Genomic DNA, 15,588 nt, shown 5'->3' on the forward strand with positions numbered 1-15,588 from the left:
TGCTTCTGAACACGAGGGGCGTACATCCAACAAACATGATCTCTGCCCAACTTCACCTGAATATCTAAAAACTGAAGTTCGTCGTTATCCGGTGTCTCATAAGTGGATGTTAGTCCCTTTCCATGCTTTCTAAAAGCATATAAAATCCTGTTAACAATAGCGCACTAGTGTAAAGGGCTCTGCTTGTCCAAAAAAATAAAAAAATCATAAACCTATCGGTACATTTTGATGACCTCGTCTGAGTTAAATACAGTGCTTTTAACCAGGTTTTAACCTGGTCTATGCTGGCTAAAAAGATGTCGCTTAATCCAATACAAATACCTTTTGTCTGTAAATAGAGGTGATTGTTAAAAGCGATAAAAGTACCTTTGCGGTAAAATTCTAAAGAGACAAAAAATTGTCAACAGACATGCCAGCTGAATTTTGGAAAGGGTCAACACCACTCTTGTCAGTGCATTATCTCAAAGAAGCGAACAACTCTTGGTGAGGTATAGAATAAAAAAGATCCTCTACATCGACAGAGAATGCAAACCCGATGCTGTGGTCGGTCTTGAGAAAATTAACGCGCCCTTAGAATTTTCAATAAGGAACAGATCGTGAACAGTAAGCAGTTTCAAAGATTTTTGCAGAAACTGGCTAACATGTAACTGCAAAGGGGCTTTTCTCCATGCAGTCGGACCTTTATGTTTTGGTTCTGGAATGTTTTAGTGCGCGGCTTGTGGCGCGGGGCGTCTACAGCAAGGAGGTTGATCTACAGTCAGTTTGCCCCGCTAATCCGCGCATGCGGGCACGCAGCGGGGCTAGATATTACCGCACGTTATCACGTGGCGTAATCATGGAGGGACAAACTTTCTTTTCTTTTTTTACAAATTTTTACTTGTTAAGTCTAGGCTTCAAGGCTGTCACCGGATGCTCCCTCCACAGTTTTTTTCCTCCATGCTCGCAACAAAGGTGCGGTATTCCTGGGATGATAAAGGACGCCGCTTCAAGAATATCCTCCAGCAAGAATTTTTTAATTCGTTTTGCAGAAGCTCAGTTATGTGTAGTAAAAATTTTATTTTAAGCTCCTCTTTGCCTTTCTCTTTCCTCTGATCACTTTTTGCACACTCCTGCGCTCCTCCGCCAACCCCATCCACTCACTAACGTAGAAATCGCGCTGGAAACTCCGGCAACCTGGCTTCCCATTGCCACCATTGTAAACACCGCAGGAAATGCGAGCCACGTTTTGGTGACACAACGATCTTAGGCCTCGCAAAAACACAAACAGAACGGGAAATAGTTGAAGCATTCAGCAGCAGTCGAAGCATGGTTGTTCTTGCCTGTGGTGCATTCATTTTTCATTTTTGTCTGTAACCAAAAATCGTCACCTCATCTCTGTTTCACATAAAAAGCATAACCCATCCGGAACAAATTTAGCTGAAAGTTCGCGCTTCGTCTGTCGTCCTTAAAGTGTGTCTTGCTTGTTTAAGTACAGCGCGCTTTCCACACGATGAACTACCAACTGGCCACTGTAATTGCTCTCCCATCCACTAGAATCACTGGAAAATATACTCATTTGTCCCCACTGCCGGCTGCTGACGCGCGCGGGAATTTCCCGACGGAGATTGGAGGGGGGGGGGGGGGGGGGGGGGGGCTTCGATTTTGACCTTCCGGAGCGACGCGACTGGCCGCGACCATGGCAGATGTTCACTGTAGTAGCAGTAGTTTAGTTTGGAACATTTAGTGAAGCGCAATGCTAGGCTCAAAATCAACTGTAAACAGTAAGGTTCTGATGGGTTACAGAAGGAAACATTTATTTCAACGCTTCTGAGCGGTACAAACGTAAAAATAACCTTGGAAAACGGCAAAATAAATCATTGCCTCACAGTGGCTGTAACATAAGTACTGCACCAGACCGCGCGATAGTCTGTAGTGCTTAACACCGAGAAGACTATTGCCCACCCACACACCACACACGCCCCGGTTGGAGCGACCTGGCTTGTTGAGGACTTTCATCACGCTCTTCAGCAGATTCTGCCCTCCTTGACGTACGACCCTGGCAGCTTCTCGCCGGCGCTTCTCAAGCTCGTCGAAACTCATGTATTCACGTCCCTGCCTAACATCTTTCATTTCTTCTTGGCCAACGGCGTCGACTCAGCCTCTTGGAAGTACGCACTGGTCACTCCTGTCCACAAAGGCAAATGCAAACCACCAGCCGACTTCTCTTCATACAGCCCCATGACGGTCACACATACTGTGACTTTTGAGAGGTTCTTTAATAAGGCTCATCTTGACTACACCAGCAACGTGCTCTCCCCGTCCAAGCCCGGTTTCAGGCCCGGCGGTAGTTGTACGCAAGCCAACGTTTGACGCTATTTCCCAGTGACGCTCTGAATGATTGCACTTTCAGTGACCTCATCAAGCTAGAACTTTGCAACGCTTTTGACACATTGTACCGCGTCATCCTTCTTCAGAAACTCGCTGCAGCAGGTCTGAGTGGCTCTGTGCTTCACTGGATTGGCTACTTTCTCATCGGTCACACTCAGAGGGTTGTCTGTCAAGAGTCCTTGATTCTCCGAAGCCTTAGTCGTCACACCCCCCATAGCTCGGTCTTTGAACCGACTTTGTTCTTCATTCATGTGATCGACCTAAAAGCTGAAAGCAAGTATTCTAGGGACCATACTACTTGCTCACTACACAAGCGACGCCTATAGGTCTATCTTGGCCCACCTCAGCTCTTCCTCCGCCCGTTTTCAGGACCACCACACACAGATTGTAGATTGGTTCTCGGTAAACGGCCTCAAGCTCAACCTATACGCCTAAGAGAACCGTCACATGTACAGCCTTTGTCAAAAGTTTAGGGCCCAGGGGGTTTGCTTCTAAGCACTATTGTGGCGCTCCTGTTGCACTAATGGAAGTCCTACGCATCGGAGGGAGCAGGACCAAAAATCTTCTTACCTTCAGGAGATTTGGGACGCTGAGGACGCATTACGAGCAAAGCAGTGTGGCCCAGAAGCAGACCCCCTGGGCTCCAAACTTTTGACAAAGGCTGTACGTTTCACCAACCAGAACTTGCGCGGCACTCATATATGCCCTTGTCCTCGCGTCTCACTATCCTTGGCGTAACGTTCGCATCCACATTGGGCTTCTCGGTGGACACCTCTGGTGTCGCACGTAGCCAAGGCAAAGCGGATTCTGTCCTTATTCATACGGTTATCTCGATTATGTGACGCAGAGTCCTTCCGCGTCCTGTACGCTTGTACTCCCACACCTCGAATACTAACGCAATAGCGTTAGGGTCTTGTTCAGCGGCAACCCTGTGGCGTTGTTGGCGTGTGGAGAAAATCAAGGGGCCCACCTGCCATCTAGGTCACGTGACCTTGTGACGTCATCACAATCTGCCCACCGGATTGGGAGCAAAGTACCCACCGAAGCAAGTGGCAGTTAAACTAATGACAGGTCGCGTGTGGCTGCTTGGGAAGCGCAACCTGGGTCTCACAAGCCCCACCGGTGGCCGTGTTTGAAACAAATGCAATCTTTCTAAAGCTAATCTAAGTCACATACTATACGAGTGCCCTAACGGCTTACCCCTTCAGGGACTCCAACTCTCCAGCCAAAACCAGCGGCAGACTGCGTTGCTCAGCTCGGATCCGGAGAAACAACTCTGGACAGTGAGCTGGACTTAAACGTCACCCGGAAGAACGGACTTCCCGCTACCTAACGCCGTCGTGAGGACGTAACGCAAGATATTTCAAGATGACCACTAACCCGTCACCCTCCTTAATTGTCTTTATGACAATAAGGTTTTACCACCACAACCAGCAGACATGTGCATCTGCTAGGGCCGTGGCGCATCGCTTAACCGCTGCACCACTGGTCCAGGAGCGGTATGAGAACTCCCCGCGAAATATAAATTTAATTTAGAGAATGACAAGTTCCGCACATATTGTTACGTGGCGGCCAGCCGATGGCTGAGACGAGATGACAGATGGCTACAAGATGGTTTAATGGCCACTGGCATAGCGCGATCGCTCCGTCCCGCGTCACTGCCAGCTTCATCTTCTTCGTCACAATATAGGCATGTTGGCCAAAGCTAGGCGACAGATTTAACAAGGTTGTCTGCTGGGCTAGTTGGTAGAGCGACATAAAAGGAGTACTTTACCAGAAGGGGGAACTCTAATGCTATCGCATTGTACTCTTAAGGGTAGTTCCAGCTTTATGTGATGGTGAAAGAAAGAATATCAGTGATATACCCATATCAGTTTTTAGAATTTCGAAAACGCAGTTTCCGTCGGCACTGTGGCCCAGTAAATTTTGGCTATGTTGAAAAACTACGAAGTTGCTTTGCTTGCACGCTTCAAGAAAGCGCTCGTATTTTGGCAATATGTAGGCAAAATTTGCTGGGCCACAGTGCGGACGGTAACTGCGTTTTCAGGGGTTCTGAAGCCTGATATGGATAATGCTTACAATGGGCTGCACGCCTTTCAATAAATAAGTAGACTGACAGTACTAGTTAAAAAGGTATCTATTTAATATTAGCTAATCACCATGCTAGTTAGCACATTTCAGTCGTATTCTGATGCGCTACAAGGCTCACAACGCTATGCCGAAAAAAGCGCTCACACATCGGACAGCACGCGGGCGCCCTTTGCGCTTTCTCTTCCATTGAAATGCGGCTGCTGCGGCCGGGATGGTACCCGGAGGAGAGCGCTAATCCCTGAGGCACCGGGGCCGGTTAATGCATCTCGGTGGACACCTCAACCGCGCCATGAGGGAAATGATTAAAGATGAAGTGAAAGAAGGAAGAGGGAAAGAGTTGCCGTAGTGGAAGGCTCCGGAACAATTACGCTCACCTAGGGATCTTAACGTGCACTGGCATCGCACAGCACACGGGCGCATCTTGCGTTTCGCCTCCGGTGCCAACGTGAGGAGGAGACATAGAGGGACAAGCGGAAGGGAAGAGTGCTTCCGACTCCACTGCACCCCCCCCCCCCCCCCCACCCCCCTTCTTGTCTCCTCCCAATTCTTCCAACCACACGCCTAGCGGCGCCGATGGCAGTGGTTGTTGCCGCAGTCGCGCTACCAACGCAGTCGCGAAATGTTTCTTAGTGTTTATGGCTTCGAGTAACGAGAGCTTACTGTGAAGGTTTGCTAGACGTTTTTATCGACATTTATTTTTCATTTTGGTGAACGTTCAGCATCGTCCTTTCGAGTCTTTATGCGAAAACTGGATGTAACGAAAACCTGCATGTAGCAAGAAATTACGGACTTTAGTCCACTTCGTTGTATCAGGGTGAAACTGCAACAATTAGCCCCTTTCCATCCAGCGACCAGAACGGCTTGCTTCGTCGGGCTTTACCTCGGCCCGTGTGCAGGGCGCTTAAAAAACACGCCAAAGGTTTGTTGGCAAGAGAAGTGGTGGACACGACATTTCGATAAAAGCCCGACCTGCATGTCATTGAATTATATAAAACATCCTTTTTAATTTAATTTCATTTATTGTTACTTTAAACGCCTGCAGGGATTACGTTTCTCAGGTACTCCACGCTAGTATCACCTCTTCTTCCTCTTCGAAAATAAACATTCCATTGCAGTGATTGTGTTCCATTTGGTAACATGAGCCAAAAAGATGCTCAGAATAACAAGATCCCACAGAATCTCGATTTTTATTTGCCCCTTCCCCACCCAGTGGGCATGGGCCCTCCTTTTATTAATTCATTAATTAATGCGTGGTAACACATCTATTCGTATCCAGGAAAGGACGTCGGAATCTTTCCTTGGGTGAAGTACTAACAATACAACGAGACTGAAGATTCTAGCACTTGTTCAGGAGCACTTGCCAAAAAGAAAGTTCCTGTGGCATGAGAGGCCAAAAATTGCGAGCATACAAACGTCATTTATGTTGATGCACTCATTACAGTGGCCTTCGAACTCTCAGAAGCCTTGCCCCGTGTTGGTCGCCTCATGTTTATTCCCACTGGGTACAGCCAGCATAGCATCGTTCCGAGGGCTGGCTGGTAATCTCATTTGGGCGAGTCGCTGCTACACGGGCTCAGTGAATCTATCATTAGGAACGCAACCGTGGCTCGTTAGGCGTAATAAAGGCAGACGCTACCGCGCTGCTCTTGCATTTCAAAGTGCACACAATGCTGCCTGTCAACGGGCTACGTACGGCGAGACGGCTGCTGATGCGCAGTGACATAGCCTCAGCACGTGAAATCGAGTTTATTCGTTATTTGGTGGGATAAAACATTGCAGCTTTTGAGACAGCCCTATAGGTACGCTATAGAGTGTTTTGTTATGCAAGGCCACTGGCGACACTGGTGAGAGGATTGGAAATCAACGAGGGTATATCCAGGAAGTACAGAGGTTCACGAAACAAGTAATTTATCTGAGAAAACAGAACCCGTGAGCTTACGCTCCACATTCGGACGCCATAGGTACTAAGTCACCAATAAACGTAGCGGAGAGAAAAACTGCGATCTTGGGCGCAAGCGATGTCCGCGGCATTGCCGTGGATAGGTGAGATGACTCAGTCTTAAAAATAAAATAAATTTGGGCGTTTGTGATCAACCTGCGTGGCTCCCTCCGCTAACACTTTATCATTGAAGCGCTTAGATATCAGTAAGCCTTAAATGAGTGAAGTTTCAGTCAGAATTCGCTAATTGTTTGCCCCAGGGGTATGCATCCCTGCGGAAGACTTCCCTTGGCCGAGTATGCTGGCCACAACAAAGGCGCATAAAATGAACGCCTCGCTACTTGCACAAGCGTTGAAATTGATTAAAAAATATTTTCCCAATTTTAAGAACCCTGGTCACTAAAAAAAAAAAGACAAAAAATATTCGTGGAGGCCGTCATAGTACCGCTTAGAATCGCGTGAACTTTATGACTGGCAGATTAATTTATGCACCCCGTACTTTAGTCCGCAGGGTAACGGTTTACTATCAATAGACGTCACAAAAACGGCTGCCACCATGTTTTTAATGAATATGAAGAGGGTATTCATGGGAATGAGGTCGTCATTTTCGTTCCACAGCCAGTACATAACTATGTGGGATCGTTCTGAGGCACGAGTGGCGATTGATATCAGGATGATACTATAAACTCAATTTGAACATGCCAGCCCACTAAGCAATTTTTACGTTGCGCCGCCGCGGTGGCTCAGTGGTTATGGTGCTCGGCTGCTAACCCGAAAGACGCGGGTTCGATCCCGGCCGCGGCGGTTGAATTTCTTTGGAGGAGAAACTCTAGAGTCCCGTGTACTGTGCGATGTCAGTGCACGTTAAAGAACCCCAGGTGGTCGAAATTTCCGGAGCCCTCCACTACGGCGTCTATCATAGCCTTAGTCGCTTTGGAACGTTAAACCCCATGAACCAGACCAAACGAAACCAAACCAAAAAAAAAAAACCAAACCAATTTTTACGTTGCTTAAGTCGTTTCTACAAGCTAGAAAAAACAAACAAACTCAGATGCTTGCACGTTATTCGAATTTCTCGTTAACTTCACTTCGGCCGAGCAAAAAGGCACGCAAGAAATAGGAAACAACGCCGCAACCTATATGAACACAAAAAATGTAGGCTACACGACTGAAGAAATTAAGCTTCTGTAGGAATGTTCTTGTGCCACAACGCAGGGCCATTTTCCACTTTCAGCGTGGGGTTTACAGGTGGGGAAGACCCTTCCACCAACTTAACCCTGTTAGCATTTTTCTCCTTGAGGTTCCTTGGTAATAAAAAATGGAGAAGCTGTTAGTGAGGCATTAAAAAAGTGTAGGGGCCACTTAAGCTCAGCTTCAGAGGTATGGCACGATAGAGTTAATGGGCTAATGCCCATATATGCGGAATTATTCATGATCTTATTTGAATTTATAGATCGCTAAGTCTCCGTGCCACTCCTGGCTTAGTGGTGCAGCGGTTAAGCGATGCGCCACTGCCCTGCGAGGGCATGTGCTAGCTGCCACCGGTGGGGCGTGAGAGACCCAGGTTGCTCTTCTCGAGCTACCTCTCGCGACCAATCATTAATTGAGGTGCCACCTGACATGGTGGGTAGTTTGCTCACAATCCTGTGGGCAGGTTTTGATGACGTCGTAAGGTGACGTCACCTAGGTGGCCACGTAGTCCAGCCTACCAGCATGGAGGAAAAAAAAAAACTGAGGAGGGAGCGTCCGGCGGCGACCTTGAAGTCTAGTCTTAACAAGTAAAAATATAGTACAAAAAGGACAGTTTGTCCCCCCGTGATCATGCCACGTGATAGCGTGTGGTAATATGTAGCCTTGCTGCGCGCGCGCATGCGCGGATTAGCACGGCAAACCAGGGGGGTAAAGCGCGGCGAGGAGGTTGTGATACACTTGAGCAGCGCCATCTTGTTACTCCCATAGTTGCCTGTACTTATTTATGGTTCGTGGTATTGAAAATTAAGTGATCATTTTCAATATAGCGACACAAAGCACATTAAAAATAAACCTCTAGAACTTTAAACGTCGAATAAAGTGCTTCAGCATTACACTTAATTCTTTTATTGCTCTAAACATTGAAATATGCAGACGTGTGCCACAGAACTTAAGAAAGTTTCGTTTTCGTTTCGTGTGCTGTAGCAGCTGTAGGTTACCGAGGGATGCTAGTTCATTGCTACTTACAGCGTAGACTGCAGGACAGAATTAAGATACGGCAGTTTAATACGCCCAATACGCACTGCATTACACACCTCTCCGCGCCGTGTGTACTTCGGAATCACTCACTCCCGCCGCTCGGTCCGCGGTCTTTCGCACGAGCGTTGGCTTCTCTGCTGGTTTTGTTTTTCGATGTCTGATTCGGTGCCGGGAAAGCACTGCAGACGCCAGTCGTCTCCGGTGCGCACATTGGTCGAACGTATTTCTCGTGAGCACGTCGGTCGATCGCGTACAAGAAACTGGAGGCTAGACCCGTCGGCAGCGTTCGCGGCGAATTGCCGTCGGCACGCACCACGCTGTGACTCCGCGCGACGCGATCTACCGCTTTGCCTAGCTCTTGCACACAGAAGAATGCGCCATCATGCATCATATGCAAAACAAGGTGTCAAAAGCGATCGGGCATTTCGCTTCATTTGTGAGCAATGTTCTTCTCTGGAAAATTCATAACGGCACTGTCGCACGTTTTTTTCGTCAAGATTTTTTTGTACGCATTCAGCACGGATGACAAGCATTAATTCGTGGAGCCTTACGTTTAGTGGTATATATTACAGGCCTGGCAGTGAAACAGTATATGAATTCCTCAGAATAATAAAAACTTTCTGCAAAAGTGGCTAAGCGCTATTACGACGCCACTGCCTAGTTACATATAGGGCAGAGGATCTGATCAAGACATTTTGAGCTGTCATGCTTTTACAGCAGCCACACCAGGCACATTTTGAAACCAGATGCAGTGCCAACAATATTCCAAAGGGTACATAGTGAGCAGGTAGGTGCAAATTGTGGCTGCTCTCTGTTTAAGTCTAGTAGAAGCTGCATTCAGTGTGAAATTTTAATGCTTGTTACGAGTGAGTTTTGAAAATTATGCTGAACCTAGCTGCAGCCTTTACAGCCAAATCGTAAGTAAAGAGAGGTAAACTTAACTTTTCAACAAAACACTAAATATTTAAGTTAATATTAAAAAATTACTAACTGGTATGTCAGTACGAAAGTAAAGGCAGGAATGCAGCATAAAAAGAATCAGGTTCATAATGAATAAAATGCATCATGTATCAGCAGTTCAAAGTAGTGCACTAGATGGGAGTGTTTACGCAGGAGAGACTGTGTGTTAGGCATGTCTACATTATTACACAGAATTCTGACAGAGGTCGTGGTGTCTCACCAAGTCTGTCTGCGTAGGGTGATAAGTTATAATACAGTGAGTGCCTCAGTTCGTGCAGTACTTTTACTTCAGGTTGCAAGCACACCTCACGGTGCTATTTCAGGATTGCAGTGTTCGCCACTTATGTCACAGCAAAAACGCAAGCAGGTAAGGTTAGATGAGCAGAAAGACCAATGCTTCAGGCAACAAATTTTTTATCTCAGGGTATATCTATGTAGGAGCACGCAAGCTCAGAAGCAGACAGTTCACAGACAATGTCCTCAATCCCCTCACGAGCTCAGTCACCCTTGAGGAAGCTCCCACACTTGCAGGTAAAACACGATGAATCCGAATGCTGGTGTCTCCGGTAATGTAAATGTTTTTACTTCAGGCCATTAGTGTGACAAAGTATCTAAGCCAACCGGTCACCTCACCTATATGCAAATCTGGCTGAGAAGTACTTGAAGCTGGGCTTGTTGGTGCATATTCGTGGAAGACATGACAGCGGAAAACCAATCCATGCGATGCATGGATAAGGGCAAAGGCTATATAAACGTTCTTCCTTGAATAAATCCAGTTGAAAGTGCAGCGCTCGTCCTGTTCCCTTACTCGTCCGTGTTGCTGTTTTGCGCTCTCATGTCTTTCACGTATATGCAAATCCCCCTGCAAGCACTTGCACACACCCACAACAAAGTCCCCACGCAAGCGAAAGTAGGCGAGATGCTTCAGATAAATAGCTAGAACCTCAGGTCAAAACTGATTTTGCTTCAGGACAAGTCTACACCCCAAACCCCCAGCTCAATAGCAGCATCATCAGGGAAATCTCCATGCATGTGCTTGCAGGTAACATAAAAAAGGTAGAAGGTGCACTGTCTCGTCTGACAAGCCAAATTTGCACTTGGGATATGAAGCACGCTGCAGAAGAGGATTTTTGATTAATTTCAATCCCTGGGGTTATTGCACATGCCACAAAATTATTACAAAATACAGAGTACCAGCTGTTCCAGCTAGCCGTACTGTATACTCTCCTAAATGCTCCTCCATCACACAATCAAAACTTGGCATTCAGTAACTGTTGATACAGTAACAGTAGTGGGGTAGCTTCACCAGTGGATTGAAGGAATGAACCTGGCCAATGTGCTTGTTTATGAAGTAGAATCCCAGTGTCAAATTCAGGCCTGCATTCCTTTAGATTGCAAATATCTCGTGTTGTGTCTTATGTCAGATAAATGGCAGTGATACGCCAAACGCAAGGTAATTATGTCTCGTGACTGTAGCAGAGGAAATAAGATTCTTTGTTGCAGTTTCTAAAACACACCTTATACTTGTGATGCAAAAACACTGCAAAGGTCACTGAAGTGTTCAGCAAGTACTCACTCATTTATTAGTGTTAAAACAATCTAAATACAAATCAGTTGCACATTTAAGCTTTTACACAGGCACTCATGTGCATTCTGAAGGTCTGATTTTTTGGTTTTGTGGGGTTTAGCATCCAAGAGTGGCATAGGCTACGAGGGACACTATTTCTGAAGGGATCTGCACAAGACGCACAGTTGTGCTATAAATAACAGGCATGATGAAGAGTGACATGGAACATGTATTCCAGCATTGTTCATGCGAAATCATTGTATTAAGATACTAAGTTGAAGACGCTTTGTTTTTAAGCACCAACAATATCGCATCACGCATCAAAGCAGCCCTATTAGGTGCTGAACAGTTAAGAGCACAGGTCTTGGCACTGTTCCTATTTTTTTTTCATGTGCATTCTTCGAGCATGAGAACAGAGGTGCAAGGTATAGAATGCTACATTCCGCATGACTGAGGCATCATTTACATGCTATATTTATTTGTCTCATGTGTACAACAGTAACATCAGTGAATTTATAGAAAAAATAAAAAAACGCATTCACAAACATAAACATAGCAAGTAATCTCACATGCTTGTAATTGTAAAGATACACTGGTTGTCAATTTTTTTATACAGAACATGGCGTGAATTTTTAATATTTCGAAAGCTGTACGCGAGAAATCTGTATTCCAACATTTCTATTTACCGTGCACAATGCTCAGCTGGTGCTCCCTGAACGCGACTTATCCCACATGTATCTTGCATAAAGTTCTTTCATGTATGTACGCTTCGCTGGTGCTTCGGAGCACACAGATGAAACCATTCAGAGCGGAGTCCGTTACAGATTTCGCGTTGTATTCAAACAGAATTCGCATCTTGACAGGCAGTGGTAGAAAATGAAAACAGTACAGAAGGCAGGCGCTGCAATATACGCGTGTGTCGTCTCCCTTCTGCCTCGCATCCGCGGGAGAAAACAGGAGGTGACGATGGTTCACACTTTACTAAAAACTCTCCAGGTAGCGCCAAAATGCATGGGCCATGCATGTTTTATAACGCCCCGTACATCAAAACAAACCTTGCTGAACCTCACCCCTAATCCTCGCTGGTCTCGGCTCACACAAACACAAATCACACATAATGAGCGGCACAGGATTCACCACCACCTGTAACTGTCTTTGTACGCTCACAGTCGCGAACATTTCGCACGTGGACTAAAAAGAAATCAACACAGTACGTAAGCAAGCCGCAGCACCGTTCCTCGCACACATGCTCGCACAGCGCGCGCGGCCATGCTGGGCGAAGTTGCCAGGTTAGTACGCTGTAATTGACGTTAAACCGTCAAACTTGGCCTCGGTCGTCTGTATCATGCAGGGAACCATGAGCGAAGTAACAAGATGGCTGCCATCCACGGTTAGCAAAAAAAGGGAGAGGGTTTACATGGGAATGCTGCCGCCGCTTTCTCTCTAGAGTTGGTATATTAGCTCTATGCGGCAAACTGACTGTAGGTCATCCTCCTTGCTGTAGACGCCCTGCGCCACAAGCCGCGCATACGCACGCACTAAAACATACCAGAACCAAAACATAAAGGACTGACTGGGGGAGTGAAAAACTGAGGGAGTTAACGGCTTCATAAACACTCGGCTTGCGAATGCTGGCCGCGTGACGTCACGCTCCCTCCTTAGTGTTTTTCCCTTTACGCCTACCAGGGCCCATTTTTCGCTCACAACGCGGACGACGACGCCGCCGGATTTTTTGCATAAGGATAGCCTCAACGCTGTCGCGTTAATATTCTTTGTTTATAAAGTGGACAACTAACGAACACCTGACTGTTTTAAAGCTACGAACTGCTGGCACATATTATGGTGGTACATGGAGCATGTCTATAAAACCAAATGCCCCATTGCTGTTCACCTGTTAAGTTAGTACTTATGCGAGCTGAATTTGTAAGCTGGTCCGCCTCTAGGGTTAACTTTTCTAGCCAGCCATTTTGCGGCGTATGTTGTGTATTTGCTATATCTCATACAGTGAGAGTACTTCGAGAGGTCCACAGGGTAACGTGGGTTGTGCAATTCTACGACGAAGTTGCATTCCCTTACACCTAAGGAAGAAAGCGGCATTTGTACTTTTCAAATCGTACGTGACTCAGCATTTCAGGGTTTAAAGGTTGAAACTGCTGACTACCTCAACGCTCTGTCTATTTTTTTTTTTTTACGTAACCGCTGATATAGCACAATCAATTTCCACTTGCTCTTCTGTATCCGCCCCGCTCATGCACCTTACCCACGCAGCCGCATACGTACAGGGAAGTTGCGGCCTGAGCCGTGCTCACGACGAAAACAGATAAGATGCGCAGCGCAAGACGTATTTGTTCTCAGACGCCACACAGCTCGTCAGCAGATTCCGCGACCGTTCTCTAGAAACGCGTGATTTATAGAGGGGGAGGCCACGTTCGAGAGGACCAAGCACTTGTTCCGCGTTCGCATAGCTGCTGTTGCTGAGCGATTACACCGCGTATTTCTGTCCGCTGTCCTTGTTCGGCGTTCCAATCTTCAGCAAATTCACTCGTGATCACCGGAAGGTCGCTCCCACTGTGAGAGAGGCGGCGTCGGCTCACGGGTTGCCTCCTTTGAATGTGTATGCTGACCGTACTTCCTCGCGGTGTTGCGGCTCCTGAGATAAGCGGTGACAGTTCCGCGGAGTCCCCAGTTTTCATGTCTGTGCTTTACGCGTTCTATAAAGGGGTTCCGACGACGTATTTTCTTCTTTTCTTTTTGAGTTGTTCACTGTTATGCCGCTACTTTTCTGACCCGGGCACAGCGTTGCAGGGTAAACTTGAACTCCTGGCAGGTCTCCCAGGTTTACACCTATCTTCCTTGCAAACAAGGGGCGGAATAAAGGCCATTACGAATGGAGCAGGAACACGACGGCGAACGCCTTGAATGCAGACTGCGGCAAATTCTTGAGCAGGAGCGTTCGATGGCTCGTAAACACGTACAATCTTTGTCAAAAGTAACCAGGCTCCATGATTTGCTTCTCATTTTTTATTTATTTATTATCAATACCTCAAATGCCCCAGGAATGGGGTATTACATGAGGGATGAGCTGAATGTTCCGCTAATGAGAGATTGGATGGCAGCCTTGAAGTGCAGTGGATCGGAGTGGTGCACGGAGTGTATTGGCAGGCTGTTCCAGTCTCGAGCAGTTTGCACGAAGAATGAGCGAAGATGAGCGGTAGTCTGTGCTGGGGGAGGGTAGACTGCTTCGGGATGGTGGGTACGGCTTGGTAAGCGATGAGCTGGCAAGACAGCTGAAACATCAAGTGGGCTGTGATAAAATTTATGAAAGAGGCAGAGCCTAAAGATGCAACGTCTGAACTCGAGATTAGTAAGATTAGCCTCTGATTTAAGTGCAGTGACACTGGTGCGATACGAGAGTAGTCCGAAAAAATAAAGCTAGCTGCGCGATTCTGAACTGATTCGAGGATGTTAGAAAGGTTAGATTGATGAGGGTCCCAGACTGAGCATGCGTACTCCAACTTCGGCCGGACAAATGTGAGGTATGTTAATGTTTTAATTGAAGTAGAAGCGAGTCGCAAGCTCCTACGAAGGTAGCCAAGAGTGCGATTGGCTTCGTTTGTTATGTTTTGTTACGTGTGCTGACTGATTGAGTGTGTTAGAAAATGTGATGCCGAGATATTTATACGACTGAACATGATATTTCAGATGCACTTATTTCATATTTGAAAGGTTGATAGTTATGGCGCCGATGGAAAGAAAGCAATGGCGTTTTATTAGTGTTTAAGGACATTAACCAAGTGTTGCACCAGGCTTCAACACGTTTAAGGTCGTCTTGAAGTAAGCGGGAGTCAGATGTGTTGTGGATGGGGCGGTAGATTACGCAGTCGTCTGCAAATAGGCGGATATGAGAAGTGATATTATTAGTCTATATTAACAACCTGCCTAATAATATCACTTCTCATTCGTATAACACAGCCCTCACGGCTTCCCTAAAGATCAAAAAGTTCTTTGAAGGTGAGAGCACGGGTTCTTTTTACCATACAGATATTTAGAATGGTTGGTTGGTTTATGGGGTTTAACGTCCCAAAGCGACTAAGGCTATGAGAGACGCCGTAGTGGAGGGCTCCGGAAATTTCGACCACCTGGGGTTCTTTAACGTGCACTGACATCGTACAGTACACGGGCCTCTAGAATTTCTCCTCCAAAGAAATTCAACCGCCGCGGCCGGGATCGAACCCACGTCTTCCGGGTCAGCAGCCGAGCACCATAACCACTGAGCCACCGCGGCGGCAGAGATTTAGAGCTTGAGGACTGGCATAATAGCCTTAATATACGACTGAGAAAAAAAAAAAAAACGTGCAGCCTGGTTACTTTTGACAAAGGCTGTACATTGGCATCGCCGTTTCTCAGAAACGCACAGACACCCGCTGTCACGAGT

General features: G+C 46.7%; 1 pseudogene; it reads left to right on the plus strand.

Annotated features, from left to right (window-relative positions):
• Positions 1-1,489: 1,489 nt before the first annotated feature.
• Positions 1,490-15,588, plus strand: part of LOC149371652 (uncharacterized) — a 58,410-nt pseudogene continuing 44,311 nt past the window's right edge.

The sequence above is a fragment of the Amblyomma mixtum genome, chromosome 1, assembly GCF_055824585.1.
Source record: "Amblyomma mixtum isolate Tamu chromosome 1, ASM5582458v1, whole genome shotgun sequence".
In the NCBI taxonomy this organism is placed as follows: domain Eukaryota; kingdom Metazoa; phylum Arthropoda; class Arachnida; order Ixodida; family Ixodidae; genus Amblyomma; species Amblyomma mixtum.